The sequence below is a fragment of the Anabrus simplex genome, chromosome 4, assembly GCF_040414725.1.
Source record: "Anabrus simplex isolate iqAnaSimp1 chromosome 4, ASM4041472v1, whole genome shotgun sequence".
Taxonomy (NCBI): Eukaryota; Metazoa; Arthropoda; class Insecta; order Orthoptera; family Tettigoniidae; genus Anabrus; species Anabrus simplex.
The window spans coordinates 298,381,036-298,388,111 of NC_090268.1; the positions used below are offsets into that span (position 1 = coordinate 298,381,036).

The 7,076-nt window shown below is 43.0% G+C and overlaps 1 protein-coding gene across 1 annotated transcript in view; it reads right to left on the reverse strand.

Moving 5' to 3' along the window:
• fat-spondin (extracellular matrix protein f-spondin) overlaps positions 1-6,070 on the reverse strand; it is a 149,642-nt gene extending 143,572 nt beyond the window's left edge. The window contains exon 1 of the mRNA XM_067145619.2: positions 5,917-6,070. The gene's annotated coding sequence lies outside the window, so the exon portion shown is untranslated. The remainder of the gene's footprint in view (positions 1-5,916) is intronic.
• Between the last annotated feature and the right edge of the window lie 1,006 nt (positions 6,071-7,076).

The window sequence follows — 7,076 nt, forward strand, 5'->3', positions numbered from 1 at the left end:
CTCAGTTATACTTGAAATCAACGGCCGTAGCCGTGTTGACCCGTGAGATCTCCGAAGTTGGGCGTGGTCAAGATTTGGATGGGTTGCCACGCGTTGTTGGGGGAAGGGGGGTAAGGGAATGGAGGAGCGGAAAGAATCTGGCCACCCTTCCGCACGTAAACTCCGGCTCAGGCACACCTCTGCGGAGGTTCGGACCTGCCTTCGGGCAGAATATGCCCTCACCTTACCTTACAATTGAATTTAATTTTCTAGTAGCTGCCGTATCAGACGGCGTTCTCTGGTGCAAGCGTTTCTTTGGGACCATTTAAAGACACTCATGCATGCGCGCACCACACACGCACAAACATCTTCATTGTGTTCTATCATAATTTTGTAACTATAACCGCCCCCCCCCCCCATCGGTCGATCCTGGCGTAGCCAGTGGGGGGAGGGGAGTACTGGGGGTTAGAATCCGCCAGAAAATCAACAGAAACTGACAATAAACAATAACAAAACTAAATAAATATTTGGACATAATCGTAGAACAAACAGCTATATAATTCACTTGTATCAGTATCATTAGGCCTATAATGACAAGTCATTAATGCACCTCCATTGTGTTCTACCATCATTTTGTAACTACAAATCCCCACCACCACCACCACTATCGGCTGATCCGGGCTACGCTACTGTATAGTATCATGCTCGGTATATCCACTGTCACATAACTAGGATAAAAATAAATAATTATGTAAATAACTATTTGAATAAGATAATAATACAGATCCCGTGATATACACATTTAAATTACTTCGCAATGAACCGGGCGAGTTGGCCGTGCGGTTAGGGGCGCGCAGCTGTGAGCTTGCATCCGGGAGATACTGGGTTCGAGCCCCACTGTCGGCAGCCCTGAAGATGGTTTTCCGTGGTTTCCCATTTTCACACCAGGCAAATACTGGGGCTGTACCTTAATAAAGAGCACGGCCGCTTACTTCCCACTCCTAGCCCTTTTCTATCCCATCGTCGCCATAAGACCTATATGTGTCGGTGCGACGTAAAACCAATAGCAAAAAACAAAAAATACAAAAGAAACCAACAACTTCGCAATGAATAACGCGAAGTCTAAGTGTACAGTAGTACGCATGCGGGAGCATGTGATTGCTTACAACTAATCAGTAGCCAGAACCAAATCCTGGATTTCTGATCTGTTGAAATATGCAGCGCCAAGGTCGGACTAAAGGATGAGTACACGTCCAAGTCAGAGATCGACCGACCCCAGAGGGGAAACGGGAGCCGTTACCCCAGCTGTCTAAATGTCGGTTTGTTCAAAAGTAAGTCGTCGACTCCTGTGCGGGTTGCCTACCTCACAGGCGCTACCCCCATTTTCAGTTCAACCCTCGAACAACTTCCCTTACTCATATCGTATTTCTTCTGAACCATTTCCTGGACATTGTCGTTTTTACAGAATTCCTTTGTTCATGTTTTCTCATCCGCCATATTTCAGATATTTGCTTGTAAGTTTGCAAGTTGCTTGACCATGACACCTACTTAGCTGTTCCTATTGGGTGCTCTGTACCTTTCACTCCTTGGTACTCAATTACTAAATGCTATATTCATTTACTATTAAGGAAAAATGCTCCTCCCTATTGCGATTCGAACTCCAGTGTTCATCATTCATACTCTAGCGCCTTACCGAAAACCATACATCAATGTCGTATGTTGTCGATGAGATACTGGGTAACGAACTTCTAAAGAGAAGGGATCTAAGAAAGTCCATTCCTCAAGTATAAGTACCATGAATTTGATTTTTTATGCACAGTATACAAGAAAATATATCGTAATTAATGTATCGGTCCGCCTCTGTGTTGTAGTGATGAGCTGCCACCACCGGAGGCCCGGGTTCGATTCCCAACTCTGCAAAGATTGTTTGAAAAGTGGTAAGAAGTCTGGAACGGGGTACAATCACCCTCGGGAGATCAAATGAGTAGAGGGAGGTTCGATTCTCTCCTCAGCCGTCATCGAAGTGGTTTTCCGTGATCTCCCACTTCTCCTAACTTAAGGCCACGGCCGCTTCCTTCCCTCTTCCTTGTCTATACCTTTCAGTCTCCCCATCCCGCCACAAGCCCCCAATTGAGCATAGCAGGTGAGGCTGCCTGGGCGAGGTACTGGTCCTCCTCCCCAGTTTTATCTCCTCGCCCCAAAGTTTCAAGCTCCAGGACACTGCCCTTGAGACGCTAGAGGTAGGATCCCTCGCTGAGTCCGAGAGAAAAACCGACCCTGGACGGTAAACGGATTATAATATAATGAACTCGTGTCCTCATCCTGAGGTGGTGCAGCTCTTTTCAGGCACATCCCCAATGGAGGTGAGCTGCGTGTACCAATCTGGGAGTACCGGGAATCAAACCCGGACCTCCGAGGACGGCAGCTAATAACACTAACCGTTACGCTACGGAGGCGGACGGTAAACGGGTTAAGAAAGAAAAGAAAGAAAGAAATTAGGCCTACTACCGATATTATTACTATATTAAAAACAATTCTATCGTATTTAGGTCACTTACAGTATGTTTGTTAATTTGGGTACATCTTCTTCTTCTTAATCTGTTTACCCTCCAGGTTCGGTTTTTCCCTCGGACTCAGCGAGGGATCTCACCGTTACCGCCTCAAGGGCAGTGTTCTGGAGCTTCAGACTTTGGGTCGGAGATACAACTGGGGAGAATGACCAGTACCTCTCCCAGGCGGCCTTACCTGCTATGCAGAACAGGGGCCTTGTGGAGGGATGGGAAGATTGGATGGGACAGGCAAAGAAGAGGGAAGGAAGCGGCCGTGGGCTTAAGTTAGGTACCATCCCAGCATTTGCCTGGAGAAGAAGTGAGATACCACGGAAAACCACTTCCAGGATGGCTGAAGTGGGAATCGAACCCACCTCTACTCAGTTGACCTCCCGAGGCGAGTGGAGCCCGTTCCAGCCCTCGTACTACTTTTCAAATTTCGTGGCAGAGCCGGGAATCGAACCCGGACCTCCTGGGGTGGCAGCGAATCACGCTAACCACTACACCACAGAGGCGGACTAATTTAGATACATGCTAAACAAAATTCACGATATTTTTTCTTGTAGAAATGGATTTTAGTAAGCCTTTTATTTATTGCACTTCATTACCCATGATTTCAGGCTAAACCCTCGACAGTAAAGTGTGGTCTCTGGGTAAGGCACCGGAGTGCGAATGAAGAACACTTGGAGTTCGATTCCCGCTCGGGCTGACAGTTTTTACAGAATAGTAAATTAATATAACTTTGAATGGCAGAGTACGGTACCAAGGAACTGAAAGGTACAGTGCAGCCAATAGGAACCAGTTGGATACACTTGCGTAGAAGGTGTCGTGGCGGAGATATAGATGGCTTCAGAAACTTAGAAGCAAATATCTGACATATGGCGGATGAGAAAATATGAAGTAAGGATTTCTGAAAAACGACAATGTCCAGAAAATGGCTCAGAAGAAATACGATATGAGTAAGGGAAGTTGTTCTAAGGTTCAATTGAAAATTGAGGTAGCGCCTGTGAGGAAGGTAACCCGCACAGCAAGCGTCAACGACCTACTTTTAAACAACCCGACAGAGTGTCCTCCCCGTATTTTAGACAGCAGGGGTAATGGCTCCGGTTTCCCCTCTGGGATCGGCCGACCGCTGCCTTCGACGTGTTCCCAACCACTAGCCCGCATATGGCCGTACATTTATCAACAGACCAGAAATCCACGATTTGGATCTGGTTACTGATTGGCTATAAGCGATCACATGCCCACGCATAAGCACTAGAGTTTACTGGGACTTGCTATTGTTCTTTAGAACATCACAGTCATTTCCATTTTCACTGATACCAACACGTATGTATTTTTTCACTCGTAGACTACTTCATTACATTTCTTGTTTGAGTTCCTGTATGTGTATGATTTTCATCCCGTAATATTTCGTGTTGATGACACTACTTGGTGATGATTAAACAACTTCCGATATCAGACCCTATTGTAGATTTTATTATTGTATTTAATTACTTCTATAATCATCTGTCCATATAGTAATTATTCTTATCGTGTGAACTTCAGATACCGTAATTAACGTATTCGTTTGTGAACGCGGAAATAAATCACGTTAAGCGGAAAAGAATCGCTATTACCTGCTCATGTGTGCGTGTGTGTTAAAATATTCAATAAGTGCTCTCAATGATTTCGGAGGTTTGGCACCTTATTCCAAACTATAAAATACCCCTATGATAAGTATAAGCATCATCGAAGCCTATATCAAATATGGAGTTTTCCGGATGTGATGAGTGATGAGGTAAGAACACGTCAATGAGTTATCCTTAAAGGACTGGGTAAAATCTATTTACGTGGGCCTACATATGGGGTAGTGGTCGGTAGTTAACTTCCAAAGAATCAAGGGCTAGCTGAAGGTAGTGGATGAGGTGATCCGCAGGATTTGGCGTATTCTCACCCACAACACGCTCTTCTACATAGCGTATCCCAGTACCAAACACTAGGATCTGATTATGGCTTCTGATTGGTAGACGTTAAATTAACACGCTTCCGCATTATTAGGAAGGTATTTCGGTATTATTCACAGTAAAATAATAACATTATTATATATCCTCTCCACCCCCTCAACTCTTGCAATCGCCGCTCGATACAGTGACCGCCACAGCCGCTTCCTTCCCACTTCTAGCCCTTTCCTATCCCATAGCCGCCATAAGACATATCTGTGTCGGTGTGACGTAAAAAAGACAATTGTGAAAAAAAAGGAAATTGTTATAGCTCCAGCTATACAACGAAGTCGGTATCGATATCTCCGTTCTTAATAATCCCAAACAAAAATGCAGCACAATATTTTACGAGCCCCTTAAAGTCATTTAAAATTATGAAAACAGAATACGGTATCGATATCTTCAATGGATTAGACGTTATATTGGTGTAACATCGTATGTGAATAATGCTGTGTTTATGTTTCTCCGGTTTCACAGCATGTTTTTGTCTACAACTATAATAAATTGAGGTACAATTGTAAATAATTTTCACCGAGCTCGATAGCTGCAGTCACTTAAGTGCGGCCAGTATCCAGTAATCGGGAGATTTTGGGTTCGAACCCCACTGTCGGCAGCCCTGAAGATGATTTTCCGTGGTTTCCCATTTTCACACCAGAAAATGCTGGGGCTGTACCTTAAGGCCACGGCCGCTTCCTTCCCATTCCTATCCCATCGTCACTATAAGACATATCTGTGTCGGTGCGACGTAAAAGAAATAGCAAAAAAAAAAAAAAAAAAAAAAAAAGAAAAGTCAATGAAAAAATAGAAAGGAAAACAGAAAATAAAAGCCTCACTTCTTCCTCGAAAGAGTCAAACTATTATTTCGGAAACGTAGAACTCCTTGGTCAAGAGTTTCGCAAACCCTTTCATATGTGATGGCTACAGTTTCTGGTAACCTGTGCTCCGTTAGAGCCGCCTTAAGCGGCGAATCACCCCTGGGTGAGATATCAACTAGCGCGCGTTTCCGAATGTTATCACAAACCAAGTTCATACTTTCGATAATAATATAATTTCGATAATAAAAAATGATATAATTTTGAAAAGTTCAAATTATTTTGTGACATCCAAGTGAATGCAGAAGCTAAAGTGTCCCATAACTGTTAATAATTTAATTTCTATTGTTCACAGAACTACTGATTTTTAAATGTAGTTTAGCGACTTTATCAATTCTCATTAAGGCGATCCTGGTTTGAATTCCGGTCGATGCAAGCAAGATTTTTTTCGAAATGAAATATCACATCCCTGTGGTTCGGTTTCCAAGTACAGCCGTAGAGTCAGTGATTTACGATTTGTTAAATAGACACGTATAACTCCAAGCTTACTTACAGGGCTATTGTTGTGAAAGTTATAAACGGTTTAGCTGATACCTTTTAACTTCCACAGCTGAGGAACTGCACAGATGTGACTCCGTTTGTTGTTGTCTGGTCTGGAAAGCGCGGTCTTCCTCGCACAAATAATTCAGAGAAGTTGCCGTCACTCGACCGGCATCTAGTCTGGCCCGAGTGGAGACATAAAGCTCAGTTCCAATTGAGTAATGTAGATGGCTCTGTCGGCGCAGGCCATGACTTTTGCCCCTCTTGTGACGTCTAGCCAGCTACTCCCTTTATCAGGCCTAATTTTAGAAGTATTATCAAAAATCAGCTTTGATCAGAGTTTCCCTGTAACGGATGTAAATGTCTTCCCAATATCCGATACAATATTCTTATTTTGTCGTCAATGTAACTTCTGTTGCCGTACCGTACGGTATTCAGACAATAGGCAATTTTATTTTCTCCATTTCGTACTATTTCATTTACAATACAACTGCGTCTGTTATGATATTATAATTTGTTCTTGTACAGTTGTCAATATATTATAATCTCACCGTATTGGTTTTACGTCCTACTAACTACTTATACGGGCAGTAGCGGCGACTGGGAGTTAGTAGTGGGGGGGAGGGGGGGGGGGAGCAAAAATATACAAACAACAGAAAGTACTCGCGTTGACTGATATAGCTGCAAAATGGTAAGCTTTTGATACTCTTTGAGCGAATTTCAACAGAGAGGTGCGTCAATAATAGTTTTTTTGAGATTTTGATTCAATACTTACTATACAATAAAACGTTCACCAAAGAAACAGTATTACACACGTATTACAATTAAATGGAGGTACGGCGTTGTTATAAAATTAAAAAATCACTTAGTATTTGATTACACTCTAAGAAAGTAACAGATAATATTAAAGAGACTGCCATACTGACAAATGCAGCAGGTGAATCATACCACAGTGTCCACGACCTTGGCAAAAAAATGCCCCTGTTACCCTTCCTCATACCATTTGCGAAGTCTCCACTACTTGCTGTGGCGCTATACAAATCGGTTAGCCGCGACGAACGACATTTTGTGCATATTTTCGATAATAATTTTGTTAATAATTAAAAATTCGCACAAATTGTTTTTAATAATTCCTATAATTCCTAGCTTCAGCCGACTAAAATGGAAAAAAAAATGTAATGTTTTCTCTACAAAGTGGGGGGGGGGCGACTGCC